Genomic DNA, 14,198 nt, shown 5'->3' on the forward strand with positions numbered 1-14,198 from the left:
ACGCGGCCCAGGTACCCCGACAGACTATCGTCGGAGAAAATGAGTCTCTCCCAGTCACCCAGGTACAGGTTTGCGTACGACGGGGCACAGGTCGTACCCATCGCCGCACCCTGCACCTGGAGATACCGGTCACCGTCAAAGGTAAAAACATTGTTAATTAGCAAAAACTTTAACAGGTCCAAAATGAAACCATTGTGCGCAGCATCCTGCACTCCCAGCTCACCCAGAAAGTTGGCCACCGCCTGGACCCCGAGGCCATGGGGGATGCAAGAATACAGAGACTCTACGTCAAGGGACACCAAAATGGTGCCCGGTGGAACAGTAATATCATCCAACACCCGCAATAAATGTGTGGTGTCTTTTATATATGAGGGCAACCCCTGAACGTGTGACTGTAGGTGTTTGTCCACATAGACACTTATTTTCTCTGTCAAGGAGCCTCTTCCCGAAATAATCGGGCGTCCCGGGGGTTTGTGCAGACGTTTATGTACTTTTGGTAGCGCATAAAAAGTAGGTAAAATGGGGTCATTGACCTTTAAAAAGGCTGCCACCTCCTCATCAATCAAACCCATGCAGCGGGCATTCTCAATGAGGTCAAAAAGCTCACCCTGGCAACGATCTACCCTTGACGCCGAGACCCTCTCATAACATCCCCGCTGGCCCAGGAGGTCCAGACACATGGCCCTATAATCGCGAGCAGTCATGACCACAACGTTCCCCCCCTTATCGGAGGGTTTAATGACCCAGTCAGTACGAGAAACCAGAAAATCGAAAGCCTCACAATCAGTGCCAGCCAACTCAGATCTACCGTCATTGGCTACATCCAGTTTGGCAATATCCCCTTCAACTGCCTGGACAAAGCATCTAATCCCTACGTTCGTGGACAGGGGTGGAAAACGTGTGGACCGGCTTTTAAATTGTCTGTTGACACTGATGTAACGAGGTGGCAGAGGACCCCACACACCGGCAGCAGCAGCAGACCCAGAAACACCATCATCATCCGTTTGGTTCAAAGTGTATAAAAAATTGAGATCCTCCAAAGCCTCCTGATCACCCTGAGTCAATGTCAGGGTGGGAGGGGTCGGAGTAGGAAAAGAATTGCTTCCTTTTGTAACCGTGGACTGGAGGAACAACTTCCTACAGAATAAATGTAAATCCACAGTAAAGTCAAACCTATCCATATGTTGCGGGGGACAGAAGCCCAAACCCTTACCTAATAATTGTTGAACAATATCAGGTAGCGTCTCTCCTGTGAGGTTAATCACTTGCAGGTCACCTTGTGACTGCGGACATATGTCCGCAGGAAAGTCATTTCTACTAGATAATTTGGGTTCGGTTACTCTAAAAAAGGAATTGATGATGATGAAGAGGATGGCTGCGCCTGCCCCGATGTGCCAGGTGTCCCTGTGCCACCCCCACATCCCTGCTGTAGTTTAGACTTTTTGGTTACTTTATCCTGTGATCGAGTCTGATATTTGCCTTTTTTAGTTTGAGATTCAGAGTCCTGACTTGAATCTGAGGTAGCGGAGCTGACACTCACTACTGATGAGTCTGAATCATCAACAACAACGCTCTTAGGTTTTAGGTTTGGCTTTGGTCGCCCTCCTCGAGGTTTAGGGGGGGTAGGCTTACTTTCCCAACGATATGCCTGGCCCAGTTTATATGCCAGGCGATCGTTGAACAATTTTTTGTCCCGTAGGAATACCAAATCCTTATTATATTTTTTAATATGTAGTTCCAGTTGCTCGTTCCGTTTTTTATATAGGTCCTCACCAGAGTGAGACTTCAACTCCGCTGTAATGCTATTAATCTCCTCATCCAGGAGGGTCAAATCTGCCTCATCTAAATCATTCATCAGAGAAAGGCACACATGCGCACAATTCTCTAGATTGGCCTCCCATTTTCTCTTAAATTCCGCTGTTAAATTCTTTCGGTGGGGAAAAATTTGGACTCTCAACCACATAGGGGAGACGTGGCGGGTTCAGTGGCTTCAAAGTGCTGCCTACTGGGCCAATCACAGTGCAGGAATATAGTTCTTTGAAGCTAGTGGATCCACCAGGGCTCCTTGCTTGTTAAACTATAAGAGCAGAGCATAATTTAGTAGCACACGCTATGACTGCATAGGGTGTGCTGAGAATAATTACCACTGGCTTTTGTCATTAGGCTGTGCTGCTGTAGCAGCGCAGCTTAGTGAGTCAACCCCCTAGTGTTTTGCGATCCGCGGGCCATCGAAATCTGATCACAAATCATTGCTTTTGGAAAAGGGCCCTAACAGGTAAATGTATTTAGCTTAATGAAGGATGACATTTGATACTTACCGGCAGATGGTGGGGGTGGAGCAGAGGTCACACCCGGATCCACCGTCTTCTTCACCTCTGTGAAAACAAAAGGAACAGAATAAAATGATTATGCAGGAGAACAGAGGCGCCAAAAGGATAAAAGGAAGCTAAATGAGCTTAAAAACCAAATTCTTGGTAAATAGAGGAGGTAGTAGTGGACTTACCTCCTCCAAGTAGACACACAACGACTGTAGTAAAGACAGTCAATATATTTTATTTATGAACTCCAAATATGCAACGCGTTTCGCAGGTTTGATCCCGCTTCATCAGGCAATAACAACGGAGCAATAGCTGTAAACAGAGATAATTGGCTCATAACCCATGTGTAGTCATACAGTCATTAAATTGTATAAAAATAAAAATATATATATAAAAACTATAAATAAATATCAAACATCAGAGGTGAAATAGGTATTAAAAAGTGGGGGTGATTGGGATAAAGACAGTGGAACAGGTAATTGTGAGCAGTGATGAGCAAAACTGTTAATATTCTTTTCACATAAAATCTTGCAATAATAATGCTTAATTCAAATTTTAAGTAAACAATTTTGGGGAAAAAATTCCCATTAAATTGCGCGGTTTTTGCGTACATTGCACATATTCACGAAAAAAACACCGATCTTTTGGGCTAGAATAAAAATTATTGTTTCAGACGTTTTGCGCTAAAATATAGTTCTATACGTTTTTACAATAAAATATTGATCTTGTGTATTTTTGCGCTAAAAGCAAAGAATGTAAAAATCAAAGATAAACCTCAAATCAAAAACCGAATTCTCAATGCAAAAGTTCACAAGCAATTGAAAACTTGAAGGTATCATAAAGAAAGACAGCTGGGACTTACCATATGTGGTCAGTAGAAGAGCCAGGCACCTCTGTGAGGGCTCACTTCCAGGAGTGCTCATTTATACTACTTTGGGGGTTGATTGACCAATCACAGTGCTTGGTAAATGTGCTGAGTCATTCTGCACATGTGCAGATGAAACTAGCAGTTGCTGGTGCCATTTTGGAATAGGGCAAGAGTAAGGGCAAGTTCATTTTAGTGATGCAGTGCCATCTAGTGGTGGATTGTGATATATGTATATAGGTGATTGTATGAAAAAGTGCATAGTAGAGCGTAACAATTACCTGAACAGATAAAATAAGTACCTGCAAGACAGGTTAAAATGATGTGATATATGTAGAATAATAAGATAATCAAAGAATATTAAAAACGCATACTATAAAAATATGTAAAAACCTCTAAGAAAAGCATGATATAAAACACTAGGAAAAATTGTCACATCTGTGTCACTTGATGTTGTAGCATCATGATATAAATAACCATATTGTTGTCTATCCATCCATACGTTTTTACAGTTTTGTGGCACTGTATTGATCATAATTTACAGTAAAAAATATAAAACTGTAAAATCATAACATCAGAAATTAAAAAATTAAAAGAGAGGACTAGATAAAAGTGTGAACGGAACAGTATGAATATATTGCTTACAAAATGAATAGATTTTTTCTAGGACCTCGTTTAATCCTTCTGGAGCGAGTGTCCCAAGAGTCTGGATCCAGTACATTTCTAGTTTTTTGAGTTTCTCAAATGCCGCTGGTTCTGATTCGTTAATGGTGTCAATTAAGGTGATGGAAAAAGTGTCGGGTTTGCTCTGGTGCATGAGGTGAAAGTGGCGTGAAACACTGTGCATGGGAAATTTATTAAGAATGTTCCTTTTATGTTGGCCGATTCGGCTCCGGGCTTCTTGAGTTGTTCTGCCAACATACTGGAGATGACAGGCACAAGTAATCACGTAAATAACGAATTTGGACTGGCAGGAGATGTGTTTCTTTATGGAGTAATGGGTATTGGTGACAAATGATTTAAATGAGGAGGTATTGGAGACAAAGGTGCATGCTAGACAACGGATGTGGTTGCAGGACCAGGACCCTGGTGTGGAGGGGGCTTGGTTAGGTGTACTTTCAGTTTTGTGGCAGCGGAGTCTGCTGGGGGCTAGTAAGTTACGGAGGTTGGGTGCTCTTCTATAAGTGATGAGTGGCTTATTGGGTAGAATGGGTCTGAGGTATGGGTCCTGGAGTAAAATTTCCCATCTTTTGTTGAGTATTGATCTGATGCCCTGGTGTTCTTTGCTAAATTGTGTGATGAATCTGGGGGGTGGATTTGCATCAGTATTAGGATTGGGTATTGGGTATGAAATGGAGGGTTGTTTAGCTTTATGGCATGCATCACGGATGAGTTTTTTCGGGTATTTTCGAGCAGTAAATTTCTTGGTAAGTGTTTTGGATTGTGTAATATAATCATGGTTATCGGTACAATTTCTGTGTATGCGTCTGAACTGGCTGTAGGGTGTATTTTGGGTCCAAGGTCTGTGATGAAAGCTATTGAAGTGGATGTAGTTGTTGGAGTCTACGGATTTGAAGAAGGTCTTGGTTTTGATTTTACTGTGTTCGGTGAAAATCGTTAGGTCCAGGAAGTCGATGGATACAGGGTGATGTTGTGAGGTGAATTGAAGGCCGGCTTTGTTTGAGTTTAGAAATTGTATGAATGCGGGGATGAGTGTGATGTCACCTTTCCAAATAAAAAACAGGTCATCGATGTAACGTTTGTATAGTATAATGTTGTCGGTAAATGGATGTTCAGTTTCTATTAGTTGTTGTTCAATGTAGCCCATGGTGAGGTTTGCATATGATGGTGCAAAGGAGCTACCCATAGCTGTGCCGCTGATTTGGTGGTAGTATTTGTCATTGAAGGAAAAAATGTTATTGTTAAGGATGAATTCGGTGCATTGTAAAAGAAAATTCTGTTGTATGGGTGGCATGGAGGGAACAGTGGTAAGGAAGAATTGTATAGCTGATAAACCAAACTGATGGGGAATGTTGGTGTAAAGCGATGTGATGTCACAAGTGAGCCAATGGTATTCAGAGGACCAGGGGATGTGGGATAGTATTTGTATCAGATGTTGCGAGTCCTTCCGATATGATGGGAGGTTGGTAACTATTGGTTGTAGGTGTCGGTCGATGAAGCGGGAGAGATTGCTTGTCATGGAGTCGATACCTGATATGATTGGTCGGCCGGGTGGTTTATGGAGATCTTTGTGTATTTTGGGGAGATAGTAGAAGAAGGGGGTTTTTGGGTGAAAATTAAGAATGAAATTACGTTCGTTTTTGGTGATGATGTTTAGTAGTAGGGCTTGGTTAATGAAGTCTTTAAGGATTTTATTGAGTGTGATGGTGGGGTCTGAGGAAAGTTTATTGTAGTGTCTGGGGTCTTCAAGGAGCCTTGCGGCTTCCTCTAAGTAGTCTGTTCTGTTGAGGATAACTATACCGCCGCCTTTGTCGGCGGATTTTATGATGAGGTCTGGATTGTTGAGGAGAGATTTGAGAGCAGAATTTTCTTTGGGTGTGAGATTGGGTTTAACAGTAGGTGTGTGATATTGTAAGGTCTGTAAGTCATCTAAAACCAGGGAGTAAAATGTTTCAATGAAATTACCCTTTGAGGCTGTCGGATAGAAGCGGGATTTACCTTTAAGCTGTGTGGTGATGCATCTTTCAAGTTGTATTTCGTTTGGATCAGAGGAGACTACCGGTAAATTGTCGTTATTCGTGATAATGAGAGGGGCGGAGGTGAGTAGGGTTTGATTCTTTTTGATGGCAAAGTGTCTTTTGAGGGTGAGTTTCCGTATGTAGGAATTGAGGTCAGTGAAGAGATCAAACATATTGGTGGAATTGATGGGACAGAAAGACAGCCCCTTTTCCAGCAGTGTAGTTTCAGGTTGAGTGAGTATGTGATTCGAGAGGTTAAAAATGCATTTTATGGGTTGATCTTTGGATTCTGTTTGTGTGGGTATTTTGTTTTTGCCTTTTCCCCTCGAGCCCCTTTTCCTACGTTTGGGTGGGGAAGAGGTTAATATGGTTACTCGGGGTGGTGGGTTCTGTTCTGGGTGGTGACTGGGTAGGGTTGTGGGGTGGTCGTCGTTTTCTGGGAGAGGGATGGGGGCAATTCTAAAAAAGAGTTGGACAGATTGGGTTTATTTTGTAGAGTGGGTGCTTGATGGGATTGAATCTTGAGGGGTTGGAAAAAGTATTTTATTGAGGTTTGAACTGTGTTTGGGGCCAGGAGGGGAAGACTTTGAGAGAGAAGGGCTGCCCGGGTGGGTTGGGGGTGGGGACTCGGGAGTGGGGAATAGTTGGGTGATGATGGGTCTGTATCACAGAGGCTGATCTGTGAGATCCCAAATTCTGTTGGGGAAACTGGTTCAGAAATTGGTATGGGGGTGTGGTCCTGAATGACGTTTTGGGCTAATGTGGTGGGGTTGGCGATGAGGGGGTCCAAGTGAGGTACTTTGGCGGCCTTGGTAGTGGAGACCGGGACAGTGGTGGCGGGTGTGTTGCCAGTCATCTCCATGTTGTCATCAGATTTGTCTGGGCTGCTGGCTATTTCATTGAAAGTTCTTTTTTTGGGGTTTGTCCTCATGGGTTTTGGTTCTAGATTGGGTCTGGGGGTAGAGTGTGTTGTGTTGGGCAGTGTTGTGGGTAGTGGTTGGATGGGTAGGGGAGTGTTGATGAGGGTAGGGGTGTCTGTGGGCTTAGGCTGTGGGGGGGGGGGGGGGGGGTGGGGCTGTGATTGGGACATATCCAGTTGGTGGGGGGTGGAACAGGGGAGGTGGGGGATATGGTGGGTATTTGAATTGTGGTGGGGGAGGGATAGACAGGCTCATGAGTGGGCATGGTGTGGATGTGGGGTGATATTTGGGTGGTGGGTTGTGAGGGGGGCGGGGGGGACCGCCTGGGGGAGGTCTCGGTTTACGCTCCCTTTCGCGATGTTCTGCGTATGCCAGGCGGTCCCTGTTTAGCTTTTTGATTCTGTTATCCATGGTGTCCCGTTCAAACTTTTTTACTTTATTTGTGAGATTCGACATTAGTGGGTAATACTGTGGGTTATCGATATGCAGAGACAGAACTTCTCTGCATTCATTGATGATTGGCTGTTGACCAGCGTAGTGCGTTTATTTATTAATCTGGTCATCATACCTTCGCCACAAGATTCAAGGTACTCGTACCATTCTGTAGAGTATACGGTGTCATTCGGGAAGGCTGATAATGTCTTAACTCGAATAAATTTCCCATGCACAGTGTTTCACGCCACTTTCACCTCATGCACCAGAGCAAACCCGACACTTTTTCCATCACCTTAATTGACACCATTAACGAATCAGAACCAGCGGCATTTGAGAAACTCAAAAAACTAAAAATGTACTGCATCCAGACTCTTAGGACACTCGCTCCAGAAGGATTAAACGAGGTCCTAGAAAAAATCTATTAATTTTGTAAGCAATATATTCATACTGTTCCGTTCACACTTTTATCTAGTCCTCTCTTTTAATTTTTTAATTTCTGATGTTATGATTTTACAGGTTTATATTTTTTACTGTAAATTATGATCAATACAGTGCCACAAAACTGTAAAAACGTATGGATGGATAGACAACAATATGGTTATTTATATCATGATGCTACAACATCAAGTGACACAGATGTGACAATTTTTCCTAGTGTTTTAGATCATGCTTTTCTTAGAGGTTTTTACATATTTTTATAGTATGCGTTTTTAATATTCTTTGATTATCTTATTATTCTACATATATCACATCATTTTAACCTGTCTTGCAGGTACTTATTTTATCTGTTCAGGTAATTGTTACGCTCTACTATGCACTTTTTCATACAATCACCTATATACATATATCACAATCCACCACTAGATGGCACTGCATCACTAAAATGAACTTGCCCTTACTCTTGCCCTATTCCAAAATGGCACCAGCAACTGCTAGTTTCATCTGCACATGTGCAGAATGACTCAGCACATTTACCAAGCACTGTGATTGGTCAATCAACCCCCAAAGTAGTATAAATGAGCACTCCTGGAAGTGAGCCCTCACAGAGGTGCCTGGCTCTTCTACTGACCACATATGGTAAGTCCCAGCTGTCTTTCTTTATGATACCTTCATGTTTTCAATTGCTTGTGAACTTTTGCATTGAGAATTCGGTTTTTGATTTGAGGTTTATCTTTGATTTTTACATTCTTTGCTTTTAGCGCAAAAATACACAAGATCAATATTTTATTGTAAAAACGTATAGAACTATATTTTAGCGCAAAACGTCTGAAACAATTTTTATTCTAGCCCAAAAGATCGTTGTTTTTTTCGTGAATATGTGCAATGTACGCAAAAACCGCGCAATTTAACGGGAATTTTTTCCCCAAAATTGTTTACTTAAAATTTGAATTAAGCATTATTATTGCAAGATTTTATGTGAAAAGAATATTAACAGTTTTGCTCATCACTGCTCACAATTACCTGTTCCACTGTCTTTATCCCAATCACCCCCACTTTTTAATACCTATTTCACCTCTGATGTTTGATATTTATTTATAGTTTTTATATATATTTTTATTTTTATACAATTTAATGACTGTATGACTACACATGGGTTATGAGCCAATTATCTCTGTTTACAGCTATTGCTCCGTTGTTATTGCCTGATGAAGCGGGATCAAACCTGCGAAACGCGTTGCATATTTGGAGTTCATAAATAAAATATATTGACTGTCTTTACTACAGTCGTGTGTCTACTTGGAGGAGGTAAGTCCACCACTACCTCCTCTATTTACCAAGAATTTGGTTTTTAACCCATTCAGGTTCCGTGGTTTTCACGAGAGAAATGTTCACCTCCCATTCATTAGCCTATAACTTTATCACTACTTATCACAATGAACTGATCTATATCTTGTTTTTTCCGCCACCAATTAGGCTTTCTTTGGGGGTACATTTTGCTAAGAGCCACTTTACTGTAAACGCATTTTAACAGGAAGAATAAGAAAAAAATGGAAAAATTCATTATTTCTCAGTTTTCAGCCATTATAGTTTTAAAATAATACATGCCTCCATAATTAAAACTCACGTATTGTATATGCCCATATGTCCCGGGTATTTCACCGTTAAAATTATGTCCCTATCACAATGTATGGCGACAATATTTTATTTGGAAATAAAGGTGCATTTTTTCCATTTTGCATCCATCACTATTAACAAGTTTAAAATAAAAAAAATATAGAAATATTTCATCTTTACATTGATATTTAAAAAGTTTAGACCCTTAGGTAAATATTTACATTTTTTTTTTTTATAGTAAACATTTTATTTGGGTAGTTTTGGGAGGGTGGGGGGTAAACAATAGATTTATAATGTAAATATGTGTTGATTTTAATTCGTTTTTATTTTCAGGTGTAGTATTACGTTTTGGCCACAAGATGGCGGCCATGAGTTTGTTTACATGACGTCACTCTAAGCGTAACACACGCTTAGAGTGGCGCATCAGGCAGTGAATGGCCAGAAAAGGCGCAGCTTCCGAGAGAAGCTGTCGCTTTTTCAGCGGGGGAGAGGAATCAGTGATCGGACTTCATAGTCCGATACATTGATTCCCTGACTACCGAATCCGCGGCCGGGAGTGCGCGTGCACGCGCGCGATCGGCCGCGGGGGCGCGCGGTAGCGCACATGGTTTCTGGACGTAGTTTCTACGTCCAGAAACCAAAATAGGTTAAGGTCATTTAGCTTCCTTTTATCCTTTTGGCGCCTCTGTTCTCCTGCATAATATTGAGTCCACCCTGGGTGGAGGGTTGAACCCCCTTTTTCTCATCTACAGAGAGCGACTTCTTATTCCTGAGTGGGGTCAGGAAAATCTCCCCACCTGCCTTTACAGTGGTTGCCTAATGGTAACCCTGGTTTGTGAGTATTAATATTTACTCTATCTAGTAACCATTTACCAGTACATATTACACTATTGGGGCTCTTGGTGTTCCTTGTTTTTATCTCGTTGCAAGCTCGCTTGGCCCATCCACGGATCAGGGCACCCTACACCAATTGCAGACCCTCAAACATGGAGTTCGTTAATGATCGATCTACACATTTAAACAGCGCCAGGATCTCCTGGCGCTGTTTAAACGCAATCCGGACCTGCCCAATGTTCCCGCCTCCATACCCACTACTGATGGACCTGTACCAGATCCCATCGATCTCAAACCTACATTCCTTAACCACTTCGTCCACAGGTCAGTAGATATACGTCCTCTGGGACTTCATCTAAGCCACAGGTCAGTAGAATCTACTGACCTGTATTGAAGCAGTGCTGTGCAGGATTGGGCTTGCTCCTGTGCACATTTCTGGCACTATCTGATGCAGGACTAATTGGTGAATGGGAATATAAGTTTCCTGAGCTAATGAGATTGATTTTTACTATGAAAAATACTTTTATTTTCTCATTTCATAGTGAAAAATACACTCTGTGGCATTATTTCAGAATCAAATATCTTCACCATAAATTGTGACCGGAACATAATCTAAGTTTTGTGATAAGCGGTAAGAATAGCCAAACAAAATTTGTGCTTTTTTATCTACAGTAGCACTTTTTATTTTTAAACTGGAATTGGTAAAACTGAGAAATACATGTTTTTTCTATTTTTTCTTTGTTTTCCCATTAAAATTCATAGAAAACAAAATTGTTTGAGGGGAAAAAATGGCATACAATGAAAGCCTAGTTTGTCTTGAAAAAAACAATATATATTTCATTTCTGTGTCATAAGTAGGGATAAAGTTATTTCTGATTAAATAGGGACATAGCTAAACTGTCAAAACTGCTCTGGTCAATAAGTTGAAAACAAGGTCTGGATGCGAAGTGGTTAAACTTGAAAATGCCTTAAAAGAGGAGTTTTTCCAATTAGCGGACATAGCAATGCAGCAGACTTATATAAACGAAAAGATCTCCCCCGATGGTATTCGAGTTAAGACATTATCAGCCTTCCCGAATGACACCGTATACTCTACAGAATGGTACGAGTACCTTGAATCTTGTGGCGAAGGTATGATGACCAGATTAATAAATAAACGCACTAGCAAAGTGCTAGCTGCGTCCAGCAAAAAAAAAAATAAACAAATCGGCCCAGTAGGGCCTGAGCGGCACCCTCCGGCGGCTTACCCCGAACGTACTGCCAAGGAGGTTAAAATGCATTTACAGTAAAGTGGCTCTTAGCAAAATGTACCCCCCCCCCCCCAAAGAAAGCCTAATTGGTGGTGGGAAAAACAAAATATAGATCAGTTCATTGTGATAAGTAGTGATAAAGTTATAGGCTAATGAATGGGAGGTGAACATTTCTCAAGTGAAAACGACGGAACGCAAATGGGTTAATGGGATGCTAAGAATTCTGAGTTCATGCAGTTTTTATGCTTATTTTATGAACATTTATGAAGATATAAAATGGAGCATCTGCTGTATCTGATTGATCCTTGCGGAAAATGCTAGCATTCTTGCCCATAATGAAAATCTATGGGCTGCATAAAAAGAAATACATTTATGCATGGGAGACAAGGAGTTAAGGAGGCTTGGGAGGGGGGACCCCAGGCTGTCTGTTTTCATGAAATGTATACAATATGTATACAGAACTCGGAATGCAGTAACCTGTACTGCAGCAGTGTCATTTTACACAGTTTAAAAACCATTTTTTTATGAAACTTTAAAATCGTCTTTTTCAAAAACTATAAGGTCTTTTTACAATTTTTTTTTAACATGTTCCTACTCATCTGTTTAATGTACATGCCAAATTTGGCGATGATAGCATGTAAGGGATCTTCACAATTAACCACGGAATTTAGCACTATTGACTTCAATGTAAACGCGAATTCGGTACTCGGAATTGCAGAATTTTTGAGTTTCGAGTGCTTACTCAGAACTGCCAAATTCCGATGGCAAACTCAAAATTCGGAATCCGAGAGCTCAGCCCTAACCCTCCTTACTTCTACAGCTGAGGGAAGGGGTTGTGTACCCAGGGCTAGTGATTATAGATACTTACTAGGTGCGTCACCAGTAGTAGCCTCCAATAATTAATCCTATTAACAAGCCGACTGCTAGGATGATGATGATGACCAAAAGCCATGTTGGAATTTCTGTAAAACAAGGAAAGAGAAAGAATTATGAGCAGAGATGATCACACTGGGTCTGTAGAAAAATGCTTTCACACCTCTTGTTACAAGAAGGCACGGCTGTCCTCTAATGTAACAAAATATTACCTGCTTCCAGAACTTCCTCAACTTCTGGCAAATCCATTGCAGAACCTGAAATACAAGCAGAAAACATTATTAGTGCAAGCTGATTAGCTGATAAGTGTGTTTCCATGTTACAGGTGGAGTGACGTTATATCAATAGTAAGGGGCCCGAATGTTGAGGGATTCAGGAAGATGCTCCAGCCTGGATGTAGACTGTCACTGGGAGCGGATCCGAGATGAAAAACTAACTATAGCAAATAACTTTTTATCTATATATCTTATCTAAAGTTTAGATAGTTTACACAGCAAATCTAGCTGCAAACAACTTCAACAGAATATGATTATTTCTTCCTGTGAAACAATGACAGCAGCCATGTTGTTTGTAAACATTACACACAGGCAAGCTGATCTGCATATCCAGCACTCAGCCTGTGAAAACCTAATTCTCCCTCCTCCTCCCCTCTGCCTCTGAAATCTCTGGCTAGTAACACCTCCCCCTCCTCCTGCCCAGACCGAGATCCCATAAGCTTTTGCAACAGTCTGAAAATGCCAAGGCACTCTGAAAAGCTGTGGGGGAGGCTTGTTTAGTTTATAGGGAATTAGAGTATTAAAACAAAGACAAAAAAGTATTTGGCTTGAGGAATGCCCTATAAACAATATGAAAGGAACACAATTATGCAATGAGTAAAAGTTTATCTCAGGTCCACTTTAATAAAAGGCTGCTAGCACCTGTGACCCAGATGTGAAACGGCCAGTGTGCCGCTCTGTTCCTAGGCTTCCACCCCTTCCAGCCACTCACCCCTTCAGCACCGTATGTACATTTCAGGCACAAGCACTGCATGTGCTATGTTGATTATGCTATTTGCTACACCAGGAAATCACTTTTTTGACTGTGCCCAGATCTTTCCTCCTTTGTTTTATGCATTAATAAAAGGTTGCCTCACAGAGGCGGATCAGGATCTACCAGGGCCGGGACAAGGTTCTCCAGCATTAGAGGCGGAGATTCCAAAGGACACCCCACCAGAGCAAGGACAAGGTCCTCCAGCACCCAAGGCTGAGACACCAAAGTGCGCCCCTCCATCCCTCCCACCCCAGCCGTCACACACTGATTGCTATTAGACTAAGAGGGCCACAGGGCCCACAACCTCTCCAACACCTTAATATCTAGTTATCTGGCTTGCAGTCACTGCTATGTATCCCCTTTTCTTATTTCTTTCTGCTTCATACACAATTAGGAATGACAACTGAATGAATTGTGCGCCCCCTCCTACACTGCGCCCTGAGGCTGGAGCCCCTCCAGCCTATGCCTCGGCCCGGCCCTGCACCCCACTGAGTTGTGCCTGCCCCAGTGTAGGTAGCAAATGTGCTCCCAGTATTGTGCCCAGTTTAGATAGCCAGATGTGCCCCAAATATTAGGTAGCCCCCTCCCCAGAGAAGATAGCCAGATGTACCCTGAGTTTTAGGGAGCACCCCATCCCCAGGTTAGATAGCCATAGTATAAAACCTTGATTACATTTACTGTGCTTATTTTTACCACAGCTTCACTACAACAGTCAATCAGAGCTTTCAGAGCCGTTTTCTTTTAAAAAATGGAAAATCCCTCTCTATTTCTAGTGCAGCGATTGCAGGTGTATGGATCGATTACGGTGCATTTGCCGCAAGAAGAAAAAAAGACAGGAAAATATTTAAAATTGCCAATTTGCAAAAAACTCACAGAGTGGCATGATCGCTATGTGATTTCCCTATACTTTATATATTTTA

At 41.9% G+C, this 14,198-nt stretch overlaps 1 protein-coding gene across 1 annotated transcript in view; it reads right to left on the reverse strand.

Annotated features, from left to right (window-relative positions):
• Positions 1-14,198, reverse strand: part of LOC137570946 (uncharacterized) — a 102,144-nt gene that overhangs the window by 11,747 nt on the left and 76,199 nt on the right. The window contains exons 8-10 of the mRNA XM_068279635.1: positions 12,462-12,506; positions 12,245-12,338; positions 2,319-2,375 (exon numbers count right to left, since the gene is read on the reverse strand). The gene's annotated coding sequence lies outside the window, so the exon portion shown is untranslated. The remainder of the gene's footprint in view (positions 1-2,318; positions 2,376-12,244; positions 12,339-12,461; positions 12,507-14,198) is intronic.

Source organism: Hyperolius riggenbachi, chromosome 4 (genome assembly GCF_040937935.1).
Source record: "Hyperolius riggenbachi isolate aHypRig1 chromosome 4, aHypRig1.pri, whole genome shotgun sequence".
Classification (NCBI taxonomy): domain Eukaryota; kingdom Metazoa; phylum Chordata; class Amphibia; order Anura; family Hyperoliidae; genus Hyperolius; species Hyperolius riggenbachi.